The sequence below is a fragment of the Echinops telfairi genome, unplaced genomic scaffold (assembly GCF_000313985.2).
Source record: "Echinops telfairi isolate 266 unplaced genomic scaffold, ASM31398v2 ScPeMD7_25;HRSCAF=90, whole genome shotgun sequence".
NCBI lineage: Eukaryota > Metazoa > Chordata > Mammalia > Afrosoricida > Tenrecidae > Echinops > Echinops telfairi.
In genome coordinates this window covers 1989574-2001913 of record NW_022103922.1, presented here as the reverse complement: position 1 = coordinate 2001913, position 12340 = coordinate 1989574, and positions in this window count along the sequence as shown.

The window sequence follows — 12340 nt, the reverse complement described above, 5'->3', positions numbered from 1 at the left end:
CCTCCTCCTCCTCGGACTTTCTGCCCCAATGCCCTGGCTTTCCCTTTGCTCTGGACCCTGCACTCGGCAGCTACGCAGCTGTCCAATGACACTGTCCCATAACTGCTGACCCCTGAGCGCCGGGGGGCCAGCTGAGCAGGCACACACAGGCAGTGGGGGGAGGATTGACAGTACAGGTGTGGCCCCTCAGGCCCTGCCCTGCCCTGGGGAGTGGTCCCAGGTCACTCACAGGCTCAGAGCTGTGTGTCCATAGACAGATCCACGGCCCCCAGCGAGGAGCACACCCTAATGCCCAGACTATAGGACTGTGTTTCCTCCCATGGAGACTGAGGGTCCTGGGTGGGCGTGGCCAGACTCCCAATGGACCTGACCATCATGACGTAAGACTCCCAATGGACCTGACCATCATAAGGGAGGAGTGGAGGCAACAAGAGATGTAGGGGAGGGGAGATGGGTAATGGGGGAGAAGGAAGAGATGGAGGGGAGGGGGAAGATGGAGGTGAAGGGAGAGGTGGATGGGTAGAGGGGAGAGGCAGAGGGGAAGGTGGGGGGCGGGGCAGACAGGGTGAGACTGGCTCCTGGCCTCCACAGCTGAGAGCCTGTGCCCTTGAACCACATGCCCCGCCCCCATCTCTCCCAAGCTCAGAGCACTGCCCTTGATGCTCACAAAGTCCCAGGTCCCCCACACCCCCCTATGGAAGGGCAGGATCCACAGCCACACCAAGCTGACCTCAGAGCAGCTGGGGTTCGGGAGTGGGACAGCCGGCCTGGGGCCACTGTGACTCGGGGTGGAGCAGGGAGGCCTGGGGACAGGGATGGCGGGTGCTGTGCCGCCGAGCCTGGACATGTCTCATTTCCTCCCCCGTGGTCTAATGTCCACAGGGTCCAGCTGAGGGCCACCTAGAGGGTGAGTGACAAATTGAGGTGGATGAGAAAGTGCTGAGTCATGCCTTGGAGAGCAGGGAGCTAATTAAGTTACCCTGGCGGGAGTCGGGGTGTGGGGGTTGGAGTGGAAAAACCCTGCCTGAGATCAATGGCGCTCGGCTCCCGCGACGGTGGCTCCCCCTTGGGGTCCCCACTCTGGGAATATTTGTGTGTGCTTGGTGGTCCTGAGGGGACTGGCAAGGCTTGGCCCAGTACAGCTTTCTGGGTAGGAGGCTTAGGGGGTTTGTAGATGATGATGTGGGGAACCCCAGGGAAGGAGGATGCAGTGTCCCTGGGTGACCCAGCCCACCCCTCCCACCAGTCTTCCCCAGCGGGGGGAGGAGGGGCCCCAGCAGTGCCCCCGCTGGGAGTAGCAGTGCCCTGGGCTGGGCTCCCCAGGCTGGCGCAGGGTCCTGGTGGCGGGGAGTGGAGGGAGGCCCAGGGAAGGCTGTAACTACTTGGGTCAGGCAGGCAAGGATGGCTCAGCAAGGGAGGCAGTGACCATCAAGGAATCACTCTTTGATGCTGTCTGCTTACCCTCTGCGACAACCCCCCACCCCCGAGGATGGAGGGTACAGGGCGCCTGTATCCGAGGGGCCACCCTTGGGTCTCTACCTGAGAACAGGCCCTAGGACAGCTGTCCCCCCAGGCTCGCAGCCTTGTCCACTGCCCTGGGGCTTCCTGCCTCCCACGCCCTCTGATCAGATTGGCCCAGTCTTGGCGTAGTGCCCCGCAGCCTCCCCTGGCCCGCCCACTGCACTATTCTGAGCAATTGTGGAAGAGCCACGGTGGCACCCTCTTGCCACACCCAGCTCCCCCCAGGCCTTGGGGCTTGGCCTTTCTCAGATGGGAAGTGCAAGTGGCCCTGGACCCAGTGCTAAAGCCCTGGGGGCCATGCTGGCCCTGACTGGACCCCCCACTTGTCCCAGCCCTGGTCACTGCCACAGGACTCCCCTCCATGCCACCAGAACCCCAGCCCAGAGGCTGAAACCCCCAGAGCCTGGCTGGTCTGAGACACAGGCAGATGAGAAGTGTCAGTGTGGAATCTTTACCTGAGTCCGTGTTTGCAAGGAAGAGGCAGGGGCCCCTGAGGGCCTAGTCCAGAGACTCATCCCCACCCCTCCCCTGGTGCTTTCTGCCCACACCCTCACCCACCCACCCTCTCTTCAGCACACCCATCCTCATAAGCCATTCACCAGACCACCCACCCTTGCTCAGACCACTCCCCTGCAGAAGGCTTTCCCGGGTGGTCAGAGAGGTTGCCAGGCTGTGCCAGGTTGATGCTTGGTCCCTTCTTATCTCGGGGTTCCCTGAGGGGCCCATTCTTTCCCCTGGAGGCTCACATCCATGTCAGCAGTGCACTGGTTCTGAGGGCGGTGGGCAGCATTCACCCTGGGCAGCACTGCCCGGCACTGGGCTCCTGGGCCCCCCCGGGAGCTGCAGCTGGCAAGTTCCAAAAGCATGAGCTCGTTTGGGGTACCCCTGAGTTGGGAGCAAAGGCATGAGCTCGTTTGGGGCACCCCTGAGTTGGGAGCAGAGTGAGCTCACTGAGCAAGGAGGACAGTAAGGCTGAACCGTGTGTGCACCTGGGTGTGTACCTCTGCAAATACATGTATGTGTGTGTACCCATGTCCACGCCTTGTGCATGGGTGCATGTGTACCTGTGCAAGCCTGCAACATGCACTGTGTACACAAGTGTGTTTATATGCATGTGCAGGTGTTTGCAGGCATGAATGCACACGGGTGTGAACACTGGAGTGTGGGTGGACTGCCTTGGGTGGACAGAGCCCTGGACCCGGCAGGACCCACAGCCCCCCAGAGCCTCTGGACCTCTCAGTAGCTGAAGTGTCAGGTCGAGTTAGAAGCATAGAAGCAATTCCAGTTGTCAGAGGCGGGCAGGGTGAGGGAGAGTGCAGCAGGGCCGGAGCTGTAAGTGGATCAGCCGCTCCTCGCTGGGCCTGCCCCTCCCCTCCCAGACCATGCCCACCCCGAGCATGGGCAGCAGGGCAGCACTTGGGGGTGGCTGCCCTGCGGTCACCAGAGCCGACAGCCAGTGAGGGCAGCAAGGCTGAGGCCCCAGGAGCCACGAGAACCTCCCGCTGCCCTCCTGCGAGTCCTGGCCTTGCGCACCGTGTTTTCCAGAAAGGAGCAGGTGACCCTTTTGGGGTTGTGATGGGGCCACCAGGGCACCCAGGTCCAGCAGTGATGGTGGGTCACCGAGAGTGGGTCACTTCTCCCTGGAGCCTCCATCCTGGGCGCCTCCTGAACCTCTGTCCTGCTTCCTGGTTCTGTCGGCGTCAATGAAGCACCTGCCAGGTATCTTCCGCCCCGCCAGGCCCCAGCCCTACCTCTCCAGCCTCTCCTCCACGCCTCCTCCTGAGGCTCTCTCCACCCTCCCCGTCCCCCGCCCCCACTGCTCCACGAGGGAACGCAGCCTGGCCCTGGGTGAAGTTTGAGTCCCTTGTGAGTGCCAACCCATCTAGTGCCAACCTGCCCTTCTCCACTGCCCTCTGTGGCATCAAGGGTGGCCTCTTCCCCAGCGACTGGTCTCCGCTGACAGCGAATCCATAGCTCGTGAGAAGGAGCCTGGCCTCGAACAAGCACGCTGACTGTGATCTGGGTGTTCCCTTGGCGGTGCGCCGTGCTCTCCGCTTTCCTCGCCAGCGCAGTCCTTCCAGTGCGCCCACCCCTCCCCAGCCTGCCTTCCTGGAGGCCCAACGTTCACACGCATGTCAGGCGACTGAAAACGCCCTGGCGGGGGCAGAGGCACCCAGTCCTCAAAGTGACGTCCTCTTGGACACTCTCACGAGGTCCCATGCAGCAGGCCTGCCCGGAGCTCCACGTCCTCCATACTTACTGCAGCGTCACTCTGAGTCCGCGTCTCTGTGAGGGTCGTGAGTTTGAGTCTTTGAGAACTTGCACGAGCGTCGGCTTGGGGTCTGAGCAAGACGAAACCCTCCACACGGCCACCTGTCCTCATCGCGTCCCGGTGCGGCCACCTCTGGGTCCAGTCATGGGGACTGGGGTTTCCTTCCTGCGAGTGGCAATCCCTGCTGAAGGCTGCGGTCCCTGATCTTCATCGGCACATTCTGATCCTGGCCATGAAATGTGCACAGGCCGCGAGATCCGCCGTGGGAAAGGAGGCGCGTGCTCAGCGCGTCTGAAGCCGAAACAAGTACGGACCAACTCGAGCCTCAAGATGCTGCGCTGAGAAATCCTGGGGGCACGCTTTCACGTCCCCAAAACTGGGCACTTAAGGCCCCACCTTGCTTGCTCAGCACCACCCCACCCCACCCCGCCGTAGACTCAGGCACCCAGAACGTCCCATGGAAGATGCTTGTTCCACCAAAGGAAGCATCTTGCTGGGTGGGGGTGGGGGTGGGGTGTCAGGAAGGAAGTCTGGCCTGGGGGTGGAGGAGGCACCGCAGCCCTGGCGGGCGAGCTGGCCTGGAGGCCCTGACAAGGAGAAGGTGGTCCACCCGCTGGACTTGTCCCTGGGCAGTGCCCCCAGCCCCGCCCCAAGCCCGGAGCCGGGAGCTGTTGATGGCCCGGCCCCCACATGCAGTGAGTGAGCCGGTGTGTGTTTGCAAACAGGACTCTTGTGTGCCCCCCAGGGGCTCTCCAGCCCGAGGGACCTGTCCACACGCTCAGCTTCCAACTATACACACAGGAGCCCGGAGCCCTCGGAGGCCAAGGACCGCGCCAGGGAACACGGTGGTGGAGCAGACGGCACAGGGGCCCGGGAGAAAGCAGGCGTTGCCCACAACCCATGGGGTTTGTCGTCACCTGATGAAACTCCACGGAGAGTAGGTTGCCAGGCCTGGGGGAGTCTCATCCACTTCCTGGGAGGAAAAGCCACGTCATCGACTCTCGGGGTCCCCAGGCAGGTGCCAGAAAGGAGGCCTCGGGCGCCCTTCTGGGGGCTTCCGTCCGGGGGCCCCAGGGCCCCGTGTAGCCTCCCTCTTTCACCTTAGGAAGGTCTCACTCCAGACCCTTAGCACCCCCCGGCTGCCCTGTGCCCAGCCCAGCCCTCCCTGACACACCTCCACAGCTCCCGGGTGCTCAGGACGGGCACGCAGGGGGCAACGCCTTCCTCGTGCTGGTGTTCCTCTGTAAGACGGGCTTGGCTGAGAGCTGGGGCACGAGGGGGTAGGTTGAGCTCTAGGTCTGAAGGGTGGCCACGGTCCACAGTCGTGGGGCCTCATCACTATCTGTGCGGACAGCTTGTCCTTCTCTCGTGAGTTTTTGTCCCAGACCACCTTGCCGTCCCGTCCTACCCAGGACCGGCTATTGTGGTCCCAAGAGGAGCAGTCCGCAGTGGCCGCTGGGCACTGTCTAGTTCTTCTGGCCTCTGAGCAGGGGAGCCGAGGGTCCTTGGAAATGTCTCCATGTATCTTTGATTGTCCTTTGCTATTGGGAGGGGCAGCGCGTGAGTGGGAGAGACCACACTGAATCTCAGAGTGTCACTCTTAAGCCTTTAGGACCCTGGTCGCTACTCACCAAAGGGAGATGTGGACCACTGCCTTCCAGGACTGTGTGAACGTTGGGTCCCTGAGACCATGGTCGTGAGTCCCCAGACCCAGGGACCTGTTCCCCCATGATATTGAATGTGTTAGTCAGGGTAGACTAGAAAAACAAATTCATAAACACTCGTATGTGTATAAGAAAAAGGTTTATATCAAAGAGTAATTGGATATTAAGAAAAGATCCCAGCCCAGTCCAGATGAAGTCCATAAGTCTGATATTAGCCCATATGTCTGATACCAGTCTATAACGTCCTCATCAGACTCACGCAACACATGCAATGATGCCCAATGCAGGAAAACCACAGGCCAGTGGGTGGAAAGTTTTGGATCCAGTGGCAGTGGAAGCATCTCAGTACTGGTGTGGGTCTCCACGTGGCTCCTCCAGCCCCAAGGTTCTGGGTGCCATTAGCATAGCTCCAAGTGGCTTGTCAGCAGGAATGTCTCACAGAGAGACAAGCAGAGAGAGTGTCTCCTGCCTCCAGGGAGGAAGACAGGAGTTTCTAGAATCCTCCGGAGAAGACTATGCCCACACAGAAGTCTCATTGGCTATAGCCTGATTGACAGGCTAGACTCCGCCCCTTTGCAAGTTGACAGGAGATGATGTCATTGCCACATTGGGTTGCACAAAGAAGGCGCCATGCCTTTGTCCCTACTTGCTCTTCTGTAGCCATGGGTAGAGTCACAACACTATAGCTGCATCTGTAGGCACACCCTCTGCCAATCCACATGGAGTTCCTAGCTGTCCCCGCACACCTGTTCCGCAGCGGAGGTACCTTTCTACAGCCCCTGGCCTGCAGGATAGGACAGGTAGCGGTATTTATTTACCTCTGTTGATTTTATCCACCCCACTGGGGTTTCTCCATCTCTTGCCACTCCCTCTGCCTGGCCTCTCACCAGATCTCTGTTTGGCTGTGCTGGGAGCCCCCTTGGCATGTCATTTTTCTCAGCGGTGTCTGTTCCCTGCCGAGCCCAGGAGACACCTGGGGCTTCTCAGAGCTGTTGGACAGTGAGGGCTGGGTGGCCTCAAGGGCCGTGTGTCCCCAGTTCCGCATGCCCACCCTCTAGCCCCGAGGAGGAGGAGGCAGCAGCCTGTCCTGACTCCCACTGAACTTCCAACCATAGCGGTCAGAAGACGCAGCGGCTGTGGTGTCCTGCCCATGTTCTCTCGGGCCGCTGGGTGTGCCTCCCACCCACTGCAGGTGCCTCTGGTCGCTCCTGAAAGGCACACGGGCCTGTGAACATCGGTGGGGGTCTCGAGTTTCCTAGTGCTGCCTGAACAACATGCCACACACTGAACACTTACACCCCGCCCCGCCCATGCTCCCTTGAGGCTCTGGGAGGAAACGTGTGAATTCAGGGTGTCACCAAGCCGTGCCCCCTCCCCCTGCTCTCAGGAGACCCTCCTTGGTCGCCTTCACCTTTGGGGGCTCCTGGGCTCCTTGGCTCGTGATTATATCCCTCCTGTCTCTGCCTCCAGCTCCACACGGTCTCTTCCCTCCACTGTCCTCTGTCTCTCAGCAGGACACTGCCCACTGTACGCAGGGCCCACCAAGCCACCTAGAATGATCTGTCGCAAGACCCTTTATCAAAAGACAGCAGGTTTCCCCGAATAACGCACACCTTGGCAGCATGGTTGCTCTTGGTGCCCCGCCCCCGCCACCCCACCCCCCCATGAGACATTTTGATAAGCACCACTATGCGGATTTCTTCCTCTCTTTCCTTTTTACAATGTTCCCGTAAAACATGAGCATCACCCGCTGACGGAAGCACCTCCTAGGGAGCGACCACGTGGTCAGAGGGCCGCAGGAGGGGGCACACGTAATGTGGCTGGAATCTGGGGCGTCTGCAAAGAGGCTGCTTGAAGAAAGTCCCGTGCGGGCTCGGGGTGGGGGTGAGCGGACACGCATCTCTCCAAGACTGCCGTCCACCCTGCTTGTCCTTCCCTGCTCCCCACTTTAACGTCTCTAAGGGAAACGCAGTGGCTGCCTTGTCAGGCTGCTCACTGCCAGGTCAGCAGTTCGAAGCCACCAGCCGCCCCAGGGAGGAAGGCAGAGCTTTCCACTGGCATACAGAGTTACGGTCTCAGAAAGGCACAGAGGCCGCCCCACGGTGCTCTGAAGGGCCGGCAGGGGCCGGCAGGGGCTCGATGGCAGTGGTGACTTGTTCATTGATTAAGCAGAATGCTGAGGAGGCCCGTGCTCTGTGGACCGGCTAGGCGCCGGGAGGCTAACTGCAAGCTCGGCAGTTTGAACCTCGGGAGAGAGATGAGGGAGAGAAATGAGGCAATTGCTCCCATAAAGACCCACCGTCTCTGAAGCCGCCTACGGGGTTACTGTGGATGGACACCCACTCAGTGGCAGGGGGTTCGGTTTGAGGCAAAAGGTCAGTGGTCCCTCTCTCCCACTGCCCTGCTCCCTTCTTCCCAGCATCCTCTGAATTCCCTCATCCGGCCTTCCCAAGATGCCCACTTCATGCCTGGTGCTGTGGAGTCCTGGCAGGACCCCCAGCCGAGCCGCCTGGCCAGGTTCAGACCCCTAGAAGGACTTGCCTGGACTCAAGTGTGCCGGGCATGCCATCCCACTGTGGGACTGGCCAGCGTGGCCAGGACCACCGATAAATGGGCTCTTGGCAGACAGCCCCCATCCTGTCCCTTGGCTCACTGTGGAGGCAACCAGCTCAGCAAACCTACCACGGGGTGAGCTAACTCCTGGGCCGGGCCCCCCGCCTGAGTCATCTTCACTCCACACAGGTTCAGCCCCCCAGGTGGAGGGGGGGGGAGGTGGGCATGTGACCTACTTCTGCAGCTGTAAGAGACACCATGGCAACGGAAGGCCTGGGCTCCATCCCATCCGCCCCTGGCACGTCCCCACACACACTGAGGGGGCGGCACACTCACGTGCACCACAGTCAGCTACTAGGAAGAGAGTCCTCTCTGTCCAGAGGTGCCCAGGCCCCAGGCCCCTCGGAAGGAGCTGGCAGCTGGAATGGACCATGACCTGGGACCATGCTGGGTCTGCTCCTCTAGCTCCTGAGTGCCCACCAGCTGCTCCGTGGCTCTGCCAGCCAGCCGCCCAGTCTGCCAGCCAGCCTGGGTGCTCCAGGTGCTCGTCTGCAGGCCCCGGGCCGTGCGCACAGCAGAAAGGGCCCCTGGGACCTTGTCTTCAGGACCCACCTGTCAGGGGCGGGCTGTCACCCCTTGGTCAAGCCAGCCCAGTGAGCTAAGTGAGCAACGGGCTACACGCCGGGCTACTAACCTCAAGGTGGGCAGTTTGGAGCCACCAGGTGCTCTCCGGAGAGGCACAGGTGCTCCTGGGCTTGGCACGCCGAGCAGCCGTCCATTCCGGTGGATTTGTGAGGCAGGAGGCGCTCATGGGGGGACGGGGTCACAGGGGCCTGTGATCTGATCTGGGCAGAGGGTCCCTGGAGGGGCGGTGGGAGGGACCCCCTCCTGTAGGTGGAAGGCGAGCTGGGGGACCTGCAGAGGGAAAGGCTGGCCTCTGTTTCCAGGCAGAGAGGACTCCTCTGCTGTGTCCACCCTGCCGGGTGGGGAGGCCAGCAGCTGCATCCAAGACCCTCAGCACAAGCCCCCGGCCCCTGCTCTCTCGGACATGAAGGCTGTGGAGAGCCCAGCCTCTCCCTGCGGAGTGTCCCCGGCACACCTCCACCCCAAAGCCCGCCCTGGGAGGGGGCTGTGTCAGTGTGCACCTGGAGCTGGTGGAGTTGGACCCCACACCTTGAGGAGAGAGACACCATGCTGGGAACCCAGTGTCCTGTGGGCTCAGAGGCCCCAACCCACCCCGCCCCCGCCCACGCTTGACCCTCACACCTAGGCCAGGGCTGCAAGGTGGGCCCCAGGTCGCAGAGCCTCCTGGCATTCACTCTGGGGTGGGGTGGCAGGGCGGTGAGCAGCCCCACTGAACAGCTGGCTGACTGGCTGGGTGTCACAGGAAGGCAGCAGCCATGCTGACCTGCTGTGAGACCTCAGGGGTAGACAGCAGGGCGTGGCCAGTCAAGGCCGTTCAGCAAATCGGTTCTCCCTTGAGAAGCCACCTCCTGTCCCATTCCAGGGAGCTCGGTCACCTGACCCATCCTGGCCAATGGCATGTCTGCCGCCTCAGCCTTAAGAAACCATCTTGGCTGCTCCCAGTGTGGGCGTTGGTGGCGATAGTGACTAGAGCGGGAGCCATCAGCCCGTGGCTTTGTGTAGACCTGTGCTCAGCTCAGCAGAGGGCAAGCACCTCCGCCAGTGGCTGCCAGGCTGACAGGCAAGTCCGCTCAGCACTGGACTCCAATGGACGGCTGTGGTCACATGGGCAGGGTGCCCTCACATTGCATTGGCGGCCTGGGTACCGCCACGCAGCTTACAGATGCACTCACCAAGGCACAGTGCCCCCAGGTGGCAGGCCGCGTCCCTGCTGCTCAGGACCCCTCCCTCCGTCTGAGCTGCACGGCTGCCTGTGTTCACAAACGTCGACCCTGTCCTGCCTGTCCCGGGCCCTGCTGAGCCCTGACCCTGGGTGATGGGCCTTTGCAGCCGGTCTGTGTATCAGCATCCCTCCTCTGCTGGGCTCGGAGCCCCTCACCCACTTTCACCCTAGCCCCCACCCCATCAAACTCAAAACCACTGAGCCGATGCCGGCCCACAGCGACCCCATACGTAGCACAGGGCAAAGCAGCCAATCTCTCGAAGAGTGGACAGCCTCCTCACTGGTGGTTTCCAGTGCTGCCCTGTGATTCACCGTCTAGTGCGTGACCGTGCAATGCCCGGGCTCCAACCTGCCCCGTCAGGGTGACCATGAGGTTTCTCGAGAGCACCTGCAGCCTCCAGGGGGACAGGTGTCTGAGGCTGCTGGCCCCGACCAGGTGGGTAAGGTGGGGAGGGCCACCTGTGCTCTGGACCCCGTGGGAAGCTGCTTGCTGGCCAGGGGCTTTGGGGACATATGGTTGGCACTGTCCTCACTGCTGGGGCCCATCGCCAGCTTCCGCAGGCAGGTGTCGGTGGGCGATGTAATGAGAACATTAATCCGCTGTGACAAGTGAGCCGCCGTGACATGCTAATTAGTGTTTTCATCACGGGACGTCAGCCCCGTCACAACAGCCTCCCCTGGACAGGCAGGGCCGAGCCACCCACCTGGGCACCTGCGCAACCCTCGCGCCTCCGGTCAAGAAGCGTGGTGGCTGCAGGAAGGGGACGCACCCACCCACATCCCCCAGGCAGGGGGACAGGGGCAGGGCACACTTGCTAGCTGGCGTGGGGCCATGCTAGCGGACCCTATATCTTGCTCTCTGGAAGGGAGGACACACAGGGCCCTCACTGGGTGACCAAGGGGGCGGGGGTCTTGCACACGCTTGCAGCTGCGCCCCCCCAACAGCTCTGAGCCGGAGCTGGCTGCACCCCTGGGCTCCTGGGCTGGGCGCTCGGTGAGGATGCAGACCGCGTGTCCGCTGCTCAGTGGAAGCTCATCTCCACTGTCTCCCCCGGAGGCGGCCTCCGCGGTGGAAACTTACCCGGTTCCTGGAGCCAGGATGGCTTTAATATGGGAGTCCTCTGCTTTTTACTAATGTAATTTCTGGGGCTATTAAGGGTAGCCTGATGAAACACCATCTGTTGAGAGGCTGACAGGCAAGGGGGGGCGGGGAATTGTGGGAGTAAGACTGTAAATTTCCACTTTATCAGAGGTCTTGGGACCCGAAATCAATTTGGGGAAGCATTGAAATGCTTATCAGGGAGCTTCTCCATTCCTTCTTCATCTCCACCCATCAGTCTCCACCCCCTGAAGAGCCTGACCCCTTGCACCCAAAGGGCCTCCCAGACCCACCAGGACAGCAGCCATCGGAAGACAAAATGCCTGTGCAATTTTGTCCTTTTTTAAATCAAGTCTTGGGCGCCGCCGCTGCTCCAAATCATCCGGTTCAGTTGGGCATCGCCCCTCAGGTAGAGCGTTCAACCTGTCCACCTGTGGGAGGTGCACCTCAGGTCCAAACCCAGCCCCCACCTGGAGTCCTGCAGGGTTGGAAAGGACCCTCTCTGGCCCAGACCCCTCTTCTGTGGGCAGCGGGATCCCCCACCCTGCACGTCCCTCTGCCCCCCCTCCCCTCCCCCTTCCTGCCTCCTGACCTCCTAGGCTTCTCCACTACGTGGTGAGGCTGAGCAGGGAGTGGGCACCAGAGGGGGGGGGATGGTCACAGAGCCGGAAATGGACTGTGGGTGAGAGGGGCCCTCCAGGCTCCCTGCAGGGTGGGGACCCTGTCTTCAAAACGCAGAGTCCCCCTGCTGCCACCCTGGCAGCTCTGAGCCCCAACATATCTGGGGTGCCAAGATCCATAGCAGGATGTGCAGAGGGCACTGCAGTTGGAGGCTGGGAGGCAAGGTCGGCGGGCTCTCAGCTTCACACATCCGCCCCTCCCCCCAGTGCTTCAGAAACGTGCCCCCTCCCCCAGCCCACCATCCTCTCTGTCTTTCTCCTGAGACAGCGCATCTGCTGGAGCTGGTGGGGGCAGTGACCGGGCAGCCCCTCCTGCTGCCAACACCCCGCTGGTGCCGCAGCAGCGGTGAGGATGGATGGAGGCGCAGAGGTTAACTGGAGGTGCCCATCCCGGAAGCTCCCATTAGCGCCTGCTCATTATCAGCAGTCACCTTCATTAACAGCTCATCCCGCCATTAGCAGGAGCACCTTCCTGGGAAAGAGTGGCCAGCCGGTGACTGCCAGCCGCTGCTGCCACAGGAGTCAGAGGCAGGAGGGCAGTCCTCCTTGGCCTAGCGCGTGGCTAACCTGTGGGGACCCCCAGGCCTGCAAGCTGAAGGGGAGCTGGTCAGAAGTGGGGAGCGAGGCCCCTCTGTGGGCCAGACCAGAGAGCAAGCACGTAGGGGGCTTGGTTATGGGGTCCGG